Source organism: Ovis aries, chromosome 1 (genome assembly GCF_016772045.2).
Source record: "Ovis aries strain OAR_USU_Benz2616 breed Rambouillet chromosome 1, ARS-UI_Ramb_v3.0, whole genome shotgun sequence".
In the NCBI taxonomy this organism is placed as follows: domain Eukaryota; kingdom Metazoa; phylum Chordata; class Mammalia; order Artiodactyla; family Bovidae; genus Ovis; species Ovis aries.
In genome coordinates this window covers 153,165,856-153,184,861 of record NC_056054.1, presented here as the reverse complement: position 1 = coordinate 153,184,861, position 19,006 = coordinate 153,165,856, and positions in this window count along the sequence as shown.

Here is a 19,006-nt window from a genome sequence, read left to right as displayed (position 1 = left end):
TATTTGTCCACTGACCTCCAGTAGCATACTGGGAACCTAATGACCTGGGGAGTTCCTATTTTGCTATCCTATCATTTTGCCTTTTTATACTGTTCATGGGGTTCTCAAGGCAAGAATACTGAAGTGGCTTGCCATTCCCTTCTCTAGCGGACCACATTCTGTCAGATCTCTCCACCATGACCTGCCTGTCTTGGGTTGCCCCACAGGCATGGCTTGGTTTCATTGAGTTAGACAAGGCTGTGGTCCTAGTGTGATTAGATTGACTAGTTTTCTATGAGTATGGTTTCAGTGTGTCTGCCCTTTGATGCTTCTTGCAACATCTACCATCTTACTTGGGTTTCTCTTACCTTGGGCGTGGGATATCTCTTCACTGCTGCTCCAGCAAAGTACAGCCTCTACTCCTTACCTTGGATGAGGGGTATCTCCTTACCGCCACCGTTCCTGACCTTCAACGTGGGATAGCTCCTCTAGGCCCTCCTGTGCCTGCGCAGCCACCAAAAGTCATTTGTTGCTTGTGTTCTTATAAAACCCATGTCCTCTTCCACTTCTATATGATGTGTATTGTTTTTTAAAAAACACAATGATAAATTTAGGATATTTTAAAATACATAACTCAAAACAAACAAATATAAATCAAAATATATCTTAGATATTTATTTCCTATTAGCAGTAGTTAAGCCTTTAATATTTTGACTTTCACTTTATTTCTTATGTAAATATAACGTACCTTATTTCTTTAGTGTCTTGTATAAAATACTTGCAATAGAGCATTATGAACAGATATCAACTGTACTAAGTTTGGCTATGACACACCTAATTTGTTTGCTTGGAAAAGATGACAAATCCAAATGCAATCAGTAATTGTTATGGGAACAATCACTCAAGGGTAATCTTTGATTTGAAAAGTATCTTTATTTTAATGAATTTTTTTGTTTATTATCTCTTGCAAAGACAGCAATTATACACAACTACTTGCAGTAAAAGCAAAAAGTCAATTAAAACCAAGGGATTTATTTCCGTGTTTATTTGTTCTGCTTAAAATAATCACTTACAATCTTAAAACATAAAACTTTTATCAGAGAGAAAAATTCAAATTGTATTCACACTTAAAAGGGGAAAATATTATGAGATACATTTCTTGTCAGCATTGTAAAAATTAGTTTTAAAATACAGAATGCATTTGAAATGTTAGCTGCTAAGAATATTATATTGTATCAAGAATCCATATGCTGAAGAGAATAAAACTGTCACAAAAAGAGAATATAATTTTAAACATAGCCATGAATATTGTTTACAAAATGGCAATTGATTTTACATTGTTATGTTTTGTTTGGCAATCAGAGTTATATTTTTAATATTTATATTAAAGTTAAAATCAAATTTATTTTAAAAATTTGGGACTAAATTTGAAGTGTAGTGGTCATCATTAATACTATTTTTAAATTTAGTAATTTTTGATTCACATTTATCATTTCAATTTCACATGTATAATTAGTTGTATATCTTAATATACACTCTTTGAATAAATATGAGATTTAGACCAATTAATTTTGTTGCTTGTTTTCATATGCTGCACATTTTAGACAATATTAGAAATTATGGTTGCTTTGTGATGATGAAAGTATATAGTGATGTGTTTAGTAAGATGAAATAAATTGTATCAATCTAACACTAGTTTTTCTCAGTTTTTTTTTTTTTTTTGGTTACAGTTATACTAATATAAAACATTATGACAGAATCAACCCTTAAACTACTTTATATCACATTTAGTCCAACCAATTATTGAGGAGCAAATACAACTTTAGTAGTGACTTAGATTTAGATATACATTTGAATATGAACATCTAGAGATAGTATCGGAGAAGGCAATGGCACCCCACTCCAGTACTCTTGCCTGAAAAATCCCATGGATGGAGGAGCCTGGTGGGCTGCAGTCTATGGGGTCGCTAAGAATCGGACATGACTGAGTGAATTCACTTTCACTTTTCACTTTCATGCATTGGAGAAGGAAATGGCAACCTACTCCAGTGTTCTTGCCTGAAGAATCCCAGGGATGGAGGAGCCTGGTGGGCTGCCATCTACGGGGTTGCACAGAGTTGGACACGACTGAAGCGACTTAACAGCAGCAGCAGCAGACGTAGTATATTCAGAGTAAGACTTCGCTGATAGCTCAGTTGGTAAAGAATTTTTCTGCAATGCAGAAGACCCTGGTTCAGTTCCTGAGTCAGGAAGATCCGCTAGAAAAGGGACAGTCTACCCACTCCAGTATTCTTGGGCTTCCCTTGTGGCTAAGCTGGTAAAGAATCCGCCTGCAATGCTGGAGACTTGGGTTCAATCCCTTTGTTGGTAATACCCCCTGGAGAAGGGAAAGACTACCCACTTCAGTATTCTGACCTGGAGAATTCCATGGACTGTATAGTCCATAGGGTCACAAAGAGTTGGACATGACTGAGCAACTTTCATTTTTAAAGTCAGGAAAAATTTAATGTATTTGTATTGATTCATTTATTTGCCTTGTTTTTATGCTATATTTCAACATATGAAAGAGTAGTCACTTTGTTCCTTCTAATTCATTAAAAAATATTGAAAGATTATACTGAACTCCATGTTTATGTTGGTGAGTCTATCAAAATTTAGTGCAGAATATTTTATAATGAAAACTAAATAAGTTATATAAATCAATCAATCAACATTTTAAATGGCCATGGGATTTTCAAGGGAAGAAGTTACTGGAGTGGGTTGCCATTTCCTTCTCCAGGGAGTCTTCCCAACCCAGGGATCAAATCCAGGTCTCTTACATTGTAGACAGACGTTTTACCATCTGAGCCACCAGGGAAGTCCAACATATTCAGTTAGCTTCATCATAATATATTGAAGAAAATCTCTTAAATATTTGGTTTGCTTTCAAGATTTGGCTATTAAAATCAACACAATAAAACTTTGGCACAGAAAAGGAAACTATAAACAAGGTGAAAAGACAACTCTTAGAATGTGAGAGAATAATAGCAAATGATAAAACTGACAGAGGATTAATTTCCAAAATATGCAAGCAGCTCATAGTCAATACTAGGAAATAAAATAAAAAATAAAAAAGTGGGAAAAAGACCTAAACAGATATTTGTCTAAAGAAGACATAGACATATAGATGGCTAACAAACACATGAGAAGATGCTCAACATCACTCATTATTAGAGACAAATCAAGACCACAAGGAGATATTACCTCACACCAGTCAGAATGACCATCATCAAAAAGTCTACAAACAATAAATGCTGGGGAGGGTGTGAAGAAAAGGGAGCCATCTTGCACTGTTGATGGGGATATAAATTGATACACTCACTATGGAAAAAAGTATGCAGATTTCTTAAAAAAAAAAAATAAGGAATAAAACCACCATATGACCCCAGTCCTGCTACTAGGCATATACCTGGAGGAAACCAAAATTGAAAAAGACACATGTACCTCAATGTTCATTGCAGCACTACTGACAATATCTAGAATATGAAAGCAGTGTAGATGGCCATCAACAGATAAATGGATAAAGAAGCTGTGGTATATATACACAATGGAATATTATTCAGTCATAAAAAGGAACACATTTGAGTCACTTTTAATGAGGTGGATGAACATAAAGCCTATTATACAGAGTGAAGTAAGTCAGAAGGAGAAAGATAATGCTGTGCCGCACTGTGCTTAGTTGCTCAGTCATGTCCAGCTCTTTGCAACCCATTGGACTGCTGCACACCAGGCTTCCCTGTCCTTCACCATCTCCAAAAGCTTGCTCAAATTCATGTCCATTGAGTCAGTGATGCCATCCAACCATCTCATCCTCTGTTGTCCCTTTCTCCTCCTGCCTTCAATCTTCACCAGAATCATGGTCTTTTCTAATAAGTTAGTTCTTCACATCAGGTGGTCAAAGTATTGGAGCTTCAGCTTCAGCATCAGTCTTTCCAATGAATATTCAGGGTTGATTTCCTTTAAGATTGACTGGTTTGATCTCTTTCCAGTCTAAAGGACTCTCAAGAGTCTTCTCCAACATCATTTTGGAAGCATAAATTATTTAACACTCAGAGTAGCCATTCCTTTCTCCAGGAGATCTTCTTGACCCAGGGATCAACCGCATGTCTTCCACATTGCAGGTAGATTCTCTACCATCTGAGCCACCAGGGAAGCCCAGTAGGTAGTGCAAAATATAGTATTTTGTAGTAGCAGGTAGTACAAGATATAATATTTTGTCCTTTATTTTGAAGGGGTATTTCAGAACCACTGGATCCTTATGAATTTCTTGGCATGACATGCCACTGAATTTTTGTAAGGTTTACCTTCCATTCTATGGAGAACAGTAACATTATCAACATATCAAAATCAGTTTTGGACTTTAATTTCTCATAGCTGATTTCATGGAAGTGTCAAGGTCATCTATCAATGGGATGTTATTTGGAATTCTGTGTGCTTCTTAAACTTGGATGTGTTTCCAAATTAGGAAAGTTTACAGTTATTTCTTCAAAAAAATTATCTACCCCTTTTTCTCTATGTAATTTGAATGCTATTCTACTTGATATTGTCCCATATATCCCTTAAGCTATTGTTCATTATTATTATTATTTGCTGCTCTGATTCACTGAGTTCTACTCTCTGGTAGTGCAGGTTGCTGGTCCATTCTCCTGCATCATCCTGTATTCTGTTGAACCTCATTAGTTTATTTTTCAGGTCAGTTACTGTATTTCTCTTATCTGTGCTTTATATTTGGTACTTTCTTATATATTCTCTGTCTTTGTTGAAGTTATCAGTCCCTGCGGTCATCCATTCCTCTCGAGTTCAGTTCAGCATCTTTATGACAATTCCTGTTAAAATTCTTTATCTGGTAGGTTAATTATCTCTATTTCATTAGGTATTTTCTGATATTTGATCTTATTACTTTGGAACATATTCCTGCTTCCTCATTTTGCTTGACTTTGTATTTGTTTCTGTGTATTTTGTGGGATATCTAATTCTCCCAATCTTGAAGGATTCAGCTCAGTACAGTTCAGTTGCTCAGTTGTGTCTGACTCTTTGTGGCCCCATGGACTGCTGCACACCAGGCTTCCCTGTTTTTCACCATTACCAGAAGCTTGCTCAAACTCATGTCCATTGAGTCAGTGATGCCATCCAACCATCTCATCCTCTGTCATCCCTTTCTCCTTCTGCCTTCAAACTTTCCCAGCATCAGGGTCTTTTCTAATGAGTCAGTTCTTTGCATCAGGTCACCAAAGTACTAGAGTTTCAGTATCAGTCATTCCAATGAATATTTAGGACTGATTTCCTTTAGAATTGACTGGTTTGATCTCCTTGCAGTCCAAGGGACTTTCAAGAGTCTTCAACACCACAGTTTAAAAGCATCAATTCTTCAGTGCTCAGCTTTCTTTATAGTCCAATTTTCACATATATACATGACTACTGGAAAAACAATAGCTTTGACTAGATGGACCTTTGCTGGCAAAGTAATCTCTCTGCTTTTTAATATGTTGTCTAGGTTGGCCATAGCTTTTCTTCCAAGGAGCAAATGTCTTTTAATTTCATGGTTGCAACCACTATATGCAGTGATTTTTGCCTTATTTAAGAGAGGAATCTTATTTCAACTTTCTCCTTGCTGTTGATTGTCTCTCAACATTTGTGAATTTCTAAAATAGCCTGACTTATTCTTGACAGGTCCTTGTAGTGGAGGGACAAGACCTGTTGGTGTTCCAATGGGAGAGATCTCAGTCAGTAGCTAGTTTCAGGGTGATTGGGAGTCAGCTACTCAGGCAATAACTTTAAATTATATAATTAGTAAGAATTAAAGATTTTAAAATTTAAAAATAAAAAACTAAAATTAAAAATATATATATATATATATATATATATATATAATTACATATAGTCATGTGGAACTGCAACCATAATTCAGTTGACTTCTAGATCAGGAGATCTGGAGGTATCTCCTGGCTAGCAGTTGAAAAAATTGAGTTTTTGGTGTATAATCTCCTTTCTGGAAGGTACCAATAAATTGTGGTAAGCCCAGTGAAGAGGATAATAATGGTGTCTCCCTGTCTACATTTACTGGGAGTTTCTCTTGACCCTCCAGATGTATGGCAAACCTGAATCCTGTTCTTCAGGTTGATGCTCTAGAGCAAGTAAATTGGCCTTTATCACGGATAGCCTGGTTTTGTGTTTCAGTCTGCTCTCTGTGAAGTACTCTGGGTGTGGTAGCCTGCCATAACTGTCTTTCTGATTGTTACAGTCTCATGAACCCCAGAGTGCAACCTTTCTGGCCACAAGTGCCAAGTTAGCAAGGCATATCTCCTGTTTGTAGTTTTTCACTAACCATCTATAGTGAGGCTCTGGGAGAGTACTAAGGGTGGGGCACATGCACAGCCTTAGGAAGACAGGGAAAGTGCATTAGGAGTGGTCATGCTCACAGCTTTAATACGTCTGTGTCTGTGGGAGCCTACCCATGTTAGCCAGGTTTAAAGACAGTGCAATGGCAAACCACTCCAGTACTCTTGCCTGGAGAATCCCATGGACAGAGGTTCCTGGTGGGCTGCAGTCCATGGGGTCGCAAAGAGTCAGACACGACTGAGCGACTTCACTTTCACTTTTCACTTTCATGCATTGGAGAAGGAAATGGCAACTCACTCCAGTGTTCTTACCTGGAGAATCCCAGGGAAAGGGGAGTCTGGTGGGCTACTGTCTATGGGGTCGCACAGAGTTGGACACGACTGAAGAGACTTAGCAGCAGCAGTAGCAGCAAGGACAGTGCAAAAAATGGTACTTTCCAGGGCCTCTAACCTCAAAGAAATTCCATCCCTGCCCTTCAGGTAGGTGCTTTAGGATTAACAAATTAATCTCCTACACATTTATTTCAAGGATTTCTCTAACTGTGGCATTTGCCCTGGGTCCCAGGACAAGTGATATTGTGCATGATCCCCTCCAAATGAGTATCTCTTATCCCCATAGCCCTCCACCATGTCTCCTAGATATAAACCCCTTTGGTTTACAAAACTGGACGCTTTGGGGCCCTCATCTCTCCAGTGAACCCAAGTGTTGAAATGTTTGGTGTGGAGCATAAACCCCTTGCTCCCCAGGGAATAGCTCTGGACCCTTGAGATTTCTCCTTATTGTGGTCATCATGCTGAGGGTGAGGTTTTTGCTAAGAACACATGTTGCCTCTCATACCCATCTCTATGTGGACTTTTCACACCCTTTTGTTTAGAACCTGTTCAGCTAATTTTCAGTTCTTTTTCTGCAGTAATTTTTCCTTGTATACCAGTAAATTTGGCATATCCATAGAAGAATGTGAATACAAGATCTTCCTGTGCCACCATCTTGGACCACATCCAACTCATTCATGTGATAGATTGTTGGTGGTTTTCACTTTGGGATTAGTATGAATAATGCTGTTATGAATATTTGTTATGTCCTAACAATAGGATTTCTGCATTATAGTAATTCTACATGTAAATTTTAATGGACAGTCATATTGGTTTCACAGCAGGGCACCATGTCATAATGCAGTTTATGAGGATTCCAATTTATGAGGATTTATGAGGAAGCAATTTATGATGATTCCAACTTCTCCACACCCTTGCCTACATTTATTATTTTTCCTCGTCCCCTTTCTACTATTTCTTCTTCTTCCTCTTCCATTTCCTTATCCTTTCTTCCTCTTCTTTCCTTTCCTGTTTTTTTCTTATTCTCTTCTTACTATCCTGATGACCATGAAGTACTTTTAAATTTCCATTTCTTAATGACTATGATGTTAATTATCACTTACTGTGTTTATTTTTGTTTGTAAATCTTTTGGAGAGATAGCTAAAGCATTTGCCTAGTTTAAATTCTGCAGTTGTTTATTGTTGGTGAGTTATGAGAGTTCATGATATATTCTGGATAGTAAACCTGTATCAGATATATGATTTGGAATTTCTCTCATTTTGTGTGTGTGTGTGTGTGTGTGTGTGTGTGTGTGTGTTTCAGTTTGCTCATAGTATGTTTTGAGGCAAAATGTTTTCATTTTGATTAAGTACAATTTATCTATTTTTGTTGATTTGTGTGTGCCTGTGTTACATTAAACAAACATTGTCTAATCCAAGGTGACAAAACTTACATAGTTTGTTTTCTCTATGACTTTTATAGTTTAAACTGCTGACGTTTACATCTTTAATCTATTTTGATTTAGTTTCTATATAAGATATGAGGTAAGTGTCCAGATTCATTTCTTTGCTTATGCATTTTCGATTCTCTGAGAAGCATTTGCCAAAGACTGTTCTTTCCCTCATTGAATGTCTTGGAATTCTTGTTAAAAATCAATTGACCATAGTGGTACGGGTTTAATTTTGGACTCTTAGTTCTATTCCATTAATCTAAAGGCCTGTATGTTTTTATGCCAATACCACACTATTCTGATTATTATAATTTTGAAATAAGTTTGCCATTGGGAAGTCTGAGTTCCCTAACTTTGTTCATCTATTTCAAGACTTTTTTTTTTTCTTTTTAACTTTTCTGGATTGCTTGCAATTCCATACACATTTTAAGATCATAGTTTTTATTTCTTCAAAAGAGGAAACTAATGTTTTGAAAGTATTATATTAACCCTATAGATTAGTCTAATAAGGCATGATTTCTTTAGTGACATTGTCTTCCAATAGATGAACATGTGGTATATGCTATTTATTTAGGTTATTATTATTTAGTTCAGTGTGTTTTTCATTGCAAGTCTTATATTTTTATATTTTTCATTGCAAGTGTTTTATATTTTTATTGTACGTCTCATACTTTCTGCTATAATTTCTTCCAAAGTTTTTCTTCTTTTTGAAACTATTGTAAAGGAATTATTTTCTTAGTTTCGTCTTTCAGTTGTTCATTGCAAGTTACAGAAATGAAACTAATTGTTGCATTTTGGTCTTCCATTTTGCAACTTTTTCTGAAATAACTTTTTACCTATAACACCTCTAACTTTTTTTGTGAATTATTTAGGAGATCGATGGCTATATCCAAGATATAGATATATGTGAACAGGAGTAATTTTTCCTCTTTTTGTCCAATTTGGGTGCCTTTATTGCCTTTTCCACCCAAATAGAAGAGGCTAGAACTTCCTGTATAGTACTGAATAGAAGAAGTAAGAATAGACTTTCTTGTCTTGGTCCAGGAATTAGGAAAAAAGCTTTATCTATCTTTATTGAGTGTTTTTTTTTCTTTTTAGCATGAAATATTATGAATTCTGTCAAAGTTTTTTTTCTATGTCTGTTGAAATAATCATGATTTTTCTTTATGAAAAAAGAAAATTCCTATTAATATGGTGTATTATACTGATTGATTTTCATAATCACATCATCTTTGTATTTATAGAATAAATTCCACTTTAGTTTTGGTGAAGAATACTTTTAATAGGCTCTTGTATTCAATTTACAGTATTTTGTTGAGGATTTTTGCAACCATAGTTGTAAAATATATTGGTCTGTAGTTTTCTTATATCTCCTTTATTGGGCTTTGATATCAGGACAATGCTTGCCTCTGGCTTCCCTGGTTGCTCGGTAAATAATCCGCTCGCCAATTCAGGAAACATGTTTGATCCTTGGGTCAGAAGGATGCCCTGGAAAAAGAAATGAAAATGCACTCTAGTATTCTTGCCTGGGAAAGCTCATGGACAGAGGAACCTGGCAGGCTACAGTTCATGAGGTCTTGAAAGAGTTGGACAGGACTTAGTGACTAAGCTGTGCTTGCCTCATGGAATGAATTGCAAAGTGTTCTCACTTTGACTAAATCATGGGATGCCTAGATACTTGGTTAAACATTTTGGGGGTGTGTCTGTAGCACGTTTCTGGATAAAAGTTGTATTATAATTTGTTTACTCAGTAAAGCAGTTGTCCTCCTTAGTGTTGCTGTGCTTTATCCCACCTCTTGACAACCTGTAAAGATAGAAGAAAGAAGAAATTGCCTCTTTCTGTTTGATTGTTTGAACTGGTCCATCAACCTCTTCCTACACTCAGTGTTCCTGTTTCTCAGGCACTCAAATTTAGTTTGGAATCTACATCTTTGGCTACCCGGGTTCTCAGACTTTCTAATTCACTGTGAATTACACTACTGTCTTTTGGGTGTCTCTACTTTGCAGACACCAAATCATGGGATTTCATAATCTTCATAGTTGCATTAGTCAATTCCCCAAAGTAAATACATTCCAGTATACATCTTTCTAGTCTGTTTCTCTAGAGAAACCTGACTAAAAGATCACATTGTATGGTTTTGTAATTAGTAAGAATATATTACATGTTAGATAAACATTCATTTAATTTTGCCTTTGAATGGCTAAAATCAACCAAAACTGTTTCAAAATTAGTGGATTAATTCTGGATTCTCCAAATGTAGGTCTTGAAAAAGTATTGGTTATAAGTAGATTGTTTTGGAAGGTGATGCCAGAAGAAATTTTGAGGGAATGGGCAAAGCAAGAAAGGCGGAAAGCCAAGGAAGTGTATATGTATGAGCCAACTGGCATTTAATCCCACTAGATGTCTTCTGAGAAACCTTGTGGAATATATCTAGAATTACAGTGAAGGGTGAGGCTATTGGGGCATTTACCCTCTATCCCTCATTACACATTTTTAGTATTGTCCCTGGTGCATTAATTCCTTGGCATAGCTGAGCTACTTGGTTATCAGGCAGAGCATACTCTGAAGACCAATTACATTCTCAGAGTAACTGGATATTGTCAGTCTAATATGGGAATAGCCTGTGATAAAATAAAGGGAAATGGAGAGGGGTGCTAATGACAGTTTTGAAGCTTTGGTATTGTAAGAATAGGAATATTCACTATTACAAATAAGAAATGATACATTCCTTTTGAAGAATTTTCCCTCAGTGGCATCTAAATGTTATCTATAAACTTGATATATCAAGGAAATTAAAATTATAAGAGACCTTGACAATATAATTAAAGTTAATTTGCTTCTGGTTATAAAACTAGTTCAGGAGGTTCTTGCTAGATCAATGTGAAAGTTCACCATGTGAGAAGAGTGAATGCAATTAAAATGATATTGACACTTCAGTTTAATTACATAACACAAATGCTTCCATCAGATAACACAAAGCTTTCTAGTGATGTACAAATAGTTCTAACATTTCTATTTCATAAAGAAAGCTTCAAATTGCATTACCAAACTAAAGTTGAAAGAGCTTTAATTGCAATATTTAAAAAGTGATATTTTGTTGTATGGTTAACACAAAAATATTTATTTTTGCCACTGGAATAAGAATTATAACCACTGTTGTACTGAAAGATTTAAGAAAAAATAACACATCTTTTAAACAGAGATATCAAGTAAACATGATGGCAAATAATCACCTTCAAGAGATAATTCACCCCACAAAGATTAATATTCTATTTTTAAAAGGTTATGTATTTTATCCCTCTTATTTCTCTGTATGTTTGATTCTCATGAGAGTATTTTTCAGACATTTACATGGACATCACTTTAATATTTCAAACTCAGGTCAGAAAATGCAACAGAAATGTTAGGAGTACAAATAACTTCATGTTTTGTATTGTCTGTTTGTTTTCCTGTTGTTTTTTTCTTCAAATTCCCTGCTATGCCCCACACAGAGTAGAGAGTTCAGGGCAGAATTGCATAGCAGCTTCTCCTACAGCCTCTCATGGCTATTACCTTCTATGAAAAATTAGACATTCAGATATTGTAATGAATATAATGTGTATTGCAAATCATCTGTCTCTGTTTGACATATATTATTTTGAGAGGAGTGTAATAATTTTATTAAAAGATATCAGAAAATATCTGAATGAGACTTACAGTGAATCTATACTCTCAATTCAATGCTATGTCAAAAATATACTTTCAAGTTAACTTTCCTTCATTCTAATTAAGTATAGTTAATTTATAATATTATATTAGTTTCATATGTATAGCATCAGTTCAGTTCAGTCGCTCAGTCACATCCGACTCCTTGTGAGCCCATGAATCACAGCACGCCAGGCCTCCCTGTCTATCAGTATCTCCCGGAGTTCACTCAGACTCACGTCCATCGAGTCCATGATGCCATCCTGCCATCTCATCCTCGGTCGTCCCCTTCTCCACCTGCCCCCAATCCCTCCCAGCATCAGAGTCTTTTCCAATGAGTCAGCTCTTCTCATGAAGTGGCCAAAGTACTGGAGCTTCAGCTTTAGCATCATTCCTTCCAAAGAAATCCCAGGTGCTTAAAGCTCAACATTCAGAAAATGAAGATCATGGCATCCGATCCCATCACTTCATGGGAAATAGATGGGGAAACAGTGGAAACAGTGTCAGACTTTATTATTTGGGCTCCAAAATCACTGCAGATGCTGACTGCAGCCATGAAATTAAAAGACGCTTACTCCTTGGAAGAAAAGTGATGACCAATCTAGATAATATATTCAAAGCAGACACATTACTTTGCCGACTAAGGTCCATCTAGTCAAGGCTATGGTTTTTCCTGTGGTCATGTATGGATGTGAGAGTTGGACTGTGAAGAAGGCTGAGCGCTGAAGAATTGATGCTTTTGAACTGTGGTGTTGGAGAAGACCTCTTGAGAGTCCCTTGGACTGCAAGAGCCAACCAGTCCATTCTGAAGGAGATCAACCCTGGGATTTCTTTGGAAGGAATGATGCTAAAGGTGAAGCTCCAGTACTTTTGCCATAGTAATTTAATATTTGTATAAATTACACTTCATACAAAGTTATAAAATAATGACTATATTTCATGTGTTGTATGTTATATCCTTGTAATTTGCTTATTTTATACCTAGTAGCTTGTACCTCTTAACTTCCTTCACTTATTTTGCTCCTCCCTTCACCTTTCCCTCCTCTGGTAATCACTAGTTTGTTCTCTGTATGTGGATTCAATTTCTGTTTTGGTATAATGGTTTGCTTTATATATTTTATATTTGTGTTATATATATATTTAAATATAATATATATATTCATGCATAATTATATTCAATTTTTTTTTTCAGATTCCACATATACAGTGTTTGTCTTCATCCTAATAGTTCAATTTAACATCAAAATATCACTAAAAATAATAATTATCTCCATAGTGATATCTATATTTAATGCAATACTAATCCAACCCCAACAGGCAATTTGTTTAAAAAGACAAGCATATTCTAAAGTCCATTTGTAAATGCAAAGGACTTAGTATACCCAAAATTATTTCCAAACAATTTTAGGACTTACAATTCCTGATTTTAAGAATTACTATAAAAATGTAATAATCAAGACAGTGTGACATTGATATGAAAAGAGAAAAACAGTGATAGAACAGTAGAGTCTAAAGCCAAAGGTATGTCAATTGATTTTCAATAAAGATACAAAGCAACACAATGTATAAAAGGAAAATATTTTCAACAAAAGGGGATTAAATTATTGGATGAGCAAACGGAAAAAAAAATTAAATGTGTGTATATATCAACTACTGTCTCATTTCAAGCACAAAAGTTAATTGCAGATAGATTGTAGCCACAAACTTAAAAATTAAACTCCATAAGTCCTTGTAGAAAGCTTAAAAATTATCATGATCTTTGTATAGGTTGCAAATATATCTTGGATTGGAACAATAATCATCATTCTTAAAAAATACTTGTATAATGATTTTCATAAAAATTTGAAACTTTTCAAGAGAAACTTTTAATAGTGATTTATAAAGCAACACTTTGAAAAGTTGTTTGTAACATGTATCTCTGACAAATCAATCCTTTCATTCAGAAAATATAAAGAAATCATATAACTCAATTATAAAATATGAAAAAATAAAAAATATAGATAAATGATTTGAATATACACTTTACAATATGCATAAGAAATTTTTTCAACATTATACTCATTAGGGAGATGATACTCAAAACTTCAGGAAGATACAGTTATATACACTCTTTGCAATGCCAAGTGTTTAAAAAGGAACTGACAATACAAAATATTGGCAAGAGTGGGAAGCAAATGAAACTCATATGTTATTGTAGAAATAAATAATGGTTAATTAACATTGTAAAATTAAAGTAACATTTTTCTCCATGATACAACAATTCCACTGCTAGGTTTTGATTTAATATACATGAAAATATATGTATACAAAAAGGTATGTGTATGAATGTTGTTGTTTCCATAACAGCAACAAACTAGAAATGACCTAATGTTCATTATCAGGAGAATGGATAAACAGATTATAGTATATTTAGTCAATGGAATATCTTCATAAATAAAATGAGCAAATTATTAACACATGATACGAGTGAACTGCTGCAACATTACTAAGTGAAAGGTAGGCAGGCATAAAATAGTAAATGTTTTAGTGTTCCATTCATCTGTATTTTCGAAGAGGCAGAGTATGATAATAGAAACCAGAATGGCAGTTGTCTTCAATGAGGCAGAAATTAATTGGCAAGGGACATGAGGAAAACTTTGAGAGTAATTGATGTGTTCAACATTTTGATTGGAATGTGGATTACTCCATTTATCAAAAGTCATCAGGCAGTGCACTTAAAAATATAGCTAACCTTATTGTAATTTACCTAAAATTCTATTACACCGTTTATGTTTTTCTGAGAAAATCCTAGAAAAAGCAATGGAAATACATTTGAGTGTCACAGAATTCAGTGAAACTGCTAAATACAAAATATAAAACATGATCAATACATATTAGAATTAATTCTTATAGAATTCTTCCTTTCGAATGGGCTTCCATTGTGGTTCAGCTTGTAAAGAATCCGCCTGCAATGCAGGAAACCTGGGTTTGATCCCTGGGTTGGGAAGATCCCCTAGAGAAGGGAAAGGCTACCCACTCCAGTATTCTGGCCTGGAAAATTCCATGGACTGTATAGCCTATGGGGTTGCAAAAAGTCAGACATGACTGAGTGACTTTAACAATGATGTAAATATAATTTATTGTACTTGAAAGTTAACTCGAGGTATCTATGTTTAATTCTAAACTGATACAAAATATGCTGTTGTTGTTGTTCAGTCATGAAGTCTTGTCTGACTCTTTGCAACCCCATGACTGTAGCACGCCATGCTTCCTGTGCTTCACTATCTCCTGGAGTTTGCCCAAATTTATGTCCATTGTGATGAAGATGCCATCCAACTATTTCATTCTCCGTCACCCCCTTCTCTTCCTGTCCTCAATCTCCCCCAGAATCAGTCTTTTCCAATGAGTCCACCTTTGCAGCAAATGGTCAAAGTATTGGAGCTCACTTTCAGCATCAGTCCTTCCAATAAATATTCAGAATTGATTTCCTTTAAAATTGCCTGGCTTAATCTTTTTGCAGTCAAAGGGACTTGCAGAGTCTTCTCCAGCACCACAACTTGAAAGCATCAATTTTCAGTGCTCAGCCTTATTCATGGTCCAACTCTCACATCTATACATGACTGCTGGAAAAACCATAGCTTTGACTCTATGGACCTTTGTCAACTAAGTGACGTCTCTGCTTTTTAATACGTGTCTAGGTTTGTCACTGCTTTTCTTCCAAGGGGCAAGCATCTTTTAATTTCATGGATGCAGTCACTGTCCACAGTGATTTTGGAGTCCAAGAAAATAAAATTTGTCATTGTTTCCATTTTTCCTCATTTGTAAAATATGCTAAGAATCAGCCTTAAACCATTAGTTTTAAGGCTCTTAATATAAGTGCATATACATATAACACAGTACTATATGTATTAAAATATGTAAAATATAGTATAAAAATATGAGTTTGGATAAATTTTAACCTGCTAACTACAGGGGGAAAAATAGAAGTAAAAAGAAATATATATATATTTTATCAATGATATATTATCACAATGGTTTAAGCCAAGAGTCAATCTTCAGTTGATATAAGAATTTTTGTTTGCATCCTATCCAATCAATTTTTAAAAGTTTTCCACTATGAATTGTTTTGTAGTTACTCTAAGACTACAACCACCCCAATTAATCAAACAGTATTTGGTGGCAAAATATTCAACTGTGCTTGCTTAGAACTGTCACCTATAAATAATTTCTCAAACCAGATTTTCTTATGTCTACAGGCATTCACAAACTGATGTTTTTCATTTAATCTTATTTACCCATAATATTTTCTACACATCAATAAAGCATCATTAGTTGCATTAATAAAAGTACATAAATTGTATATAAATTGTATATAAATTGTACATAAATTGATTATGTTTTTGACATTTGTATTTCTGTCCCATAGATATGAAAATAGACCCCAGAAAAATCATTTATAATCTCTTTACAAACCTTGAAAAACACTTGTAAAAAAGAAATAATCCTTTATTTTTGTTATATAGTTTTTCACTGCTCTTATAAGAAAAACAATAAAGGCTAGGAAATGTCAAATAGATTAAAATATATATATATATAGTAAGGAAATAGTTATCAACATAGAACAGTAAAGTTGCATTTATGATTCAATCTAGCTTTGTCAGATGCAGTTTTCCTTTTTATTTAGAATATTTTAAAATAGAAATACAGAAATTTCACAATTTTAGATACTTCCTTTATTCAGTTTATTGGCATTTAAAGGCATTTAAATACATTGAACACAAACAGATATGTGATGGGGTAGATGTGCTTTTAACGCATGAACATGGCAATTAATCTAGATGAGCTCCAGGGAAAGACTTCCTTTTGGAAACATTTTGCCAGATTTAACAAATAAGATACAGAATGAATGATATTTTAGCATAAGAAAGTTGCAAATATTTCATGGCATATATTGTACTGAAATATTATTTATCTAAACTACAAATTTCATGGGGAAGCCTGCATTTTTTTCTGCAAACAGACTGACGAGATAAGTCAGAAGTTGAGTTTTGAAAAATAAGTTAAAGATATAGGGCTGAAGAATAGGAGATAACACATTTCCTAATGAGATTAAAACAGAATTTCCACAGTTGGAATTATTCAGAGTAGATTGCAAAATGTAGTGATAGGGAATAACAAATGATGATGATGGAGACCAAATCAAATACAGACTGGAAAGAGGAAAGAGGTCTGAACATTTTGTTGAAGGTACGTGGCTAAGAAATCAGGGGAGAGATGGCGGCATTTGGAAGATTATTCCAGCCACAATGAGAACAAGGATATTAAAAGGATATGATTGAAAATAGTGTAGTTATTTATCAGTCTGGAACATTTTTTTAAAATTCACATAAAAATGATGAGAGGTAGATTTAAGGTACTATATCTGATAGATACAGTGCCTGGTGAACTATGGACAGAGGATCGTGACATTGTATAGGAGACAGGGGTAAGGACCATCCCCATGAAAAAGAAATGTAAAAAAGCAAAATGGCTGTCTGGGGAGACCTTACAAATAGCTATGAAAAGAAGAGAAGCGAAAAACAAAGGAGAAAAGGAAAGATATAAGCATTTGAATGCAGAGTTCCAGAGAATAGCAAGGAGAGATAAGAAAGTCTTCCTCAGAGATCAATGCAAAGAAATAGAGGAAAACAACAGAATGGGAAAGACTAGAGATCTCTTCAAGAAAAGCAGAGATACCAAGGGAAGATTTAATGGAAAGATGGGCTCAATAAAGGACAGAAATGGTATGGACCTAACAGAAGCAGAAGATATTAAGAAGAGATGGCAAGAATACACAGAAGAACTGTACAAAAAAGATCTTCACGACCCAGATAATCATGATGATGTGATCACTAAACTAGAGCCAAACATCCTGGAATGTGAAGTCAAGTGAGCCTTAGAAGGCATCACTATGAACAAAGCTAGTGGAGGTGATGGAATTCCAGTTGAGCTATTTCAAATCCTGAAAGATGATGCTGTGAAAGTGCTGCACTCAATATGCCAGCAAATTTGGAAACTCAGCACTGGTCACAGGACTGGAAAAGGTCAGTTTTCATTCCAATTCCAAAGACAGGCAATGCTAAAGAATGCTGAAACCACCACACAACTGCACTCATCTCACATGCTAGTAAAGTAATGATCAAAATTCTCCAAGCCAGGCTTCAGCAATATGTGAACCATGAACTTCCAGATGTTCAAGCTGGTTTTAGAAAAGGCAGAAGAACCAGAGATCAAATTGCCAACATCTGCTGGGATCATTGAAAAAGCAAGAGAGTTCCAGAAAAACATCTATTTTTGCTTTATTGACTATGCCAAAGCCTTTGACTGTGTGGATCACAATAAACTGTGGAAAATTCTGAAAAAGATAGGAATACCAGACCACCTGACCTGCCTCTTGAGAAACCTAGATGCAGGTCAGGAAGCAACAGTTAGAATTGGACATGGAACAACAGACTGGTTCCAAATTGTGAAAGGCATATATCAAGGCTGTATACTGTCACCCTGATTATTTAACTTCTATGCAGAGTACATCATGAGAAATGCTGGCCTGGAAGAAGCACAAGCTGGAATCAAGATTGCCGGGAGAAATATCAATAACCTCAGATATGCAGATGACACCACTCTTATGGCAGAAAGTGAAGAGGAACTAAAAAGCCTCTTGATGAAAGTGAAAGAGGAGAGTGAAAAAGTTGGCTTAATGCTCAACATTCAGAAAATGAAGATCATGGTATCTGGTCCTATCACTTCATGGGAAATAGATGGGGCTGCAGATGGAGACTGCAGTCATGAAATAAAAAGACACTTACTCCTTGGAAGAAAAGTTATGACCAACCTAGATAGCATATTGAAAACCAAAGACATTACTTTGCAACAAAGGTCCATCTAGTCATGTCTATGGTTTTTCCAGTGGTTATGTATGGATGCAAGAGTTGGACTGTGAAGAAAGCTGAGAGCCAAAGAATTGATGCTTTTGAACTGTGGTGTTGGAGAAGACTCTTGAGAGTCCCTTGGACTGCAAGGAGATCCAACCAGTCCATTCCAAAGGAGCTCAGCCCTGGGTGTTCTTTGGAAGGAATGATGCTAAAGCTGCTCCAGTACTTTGGCCACCTCATGCGAAGAGTTGACTCACTGGAAAAGACTCTGATGCTAGGAGGGATTGGGGGCAGGAGGAGAAGGGTATGACA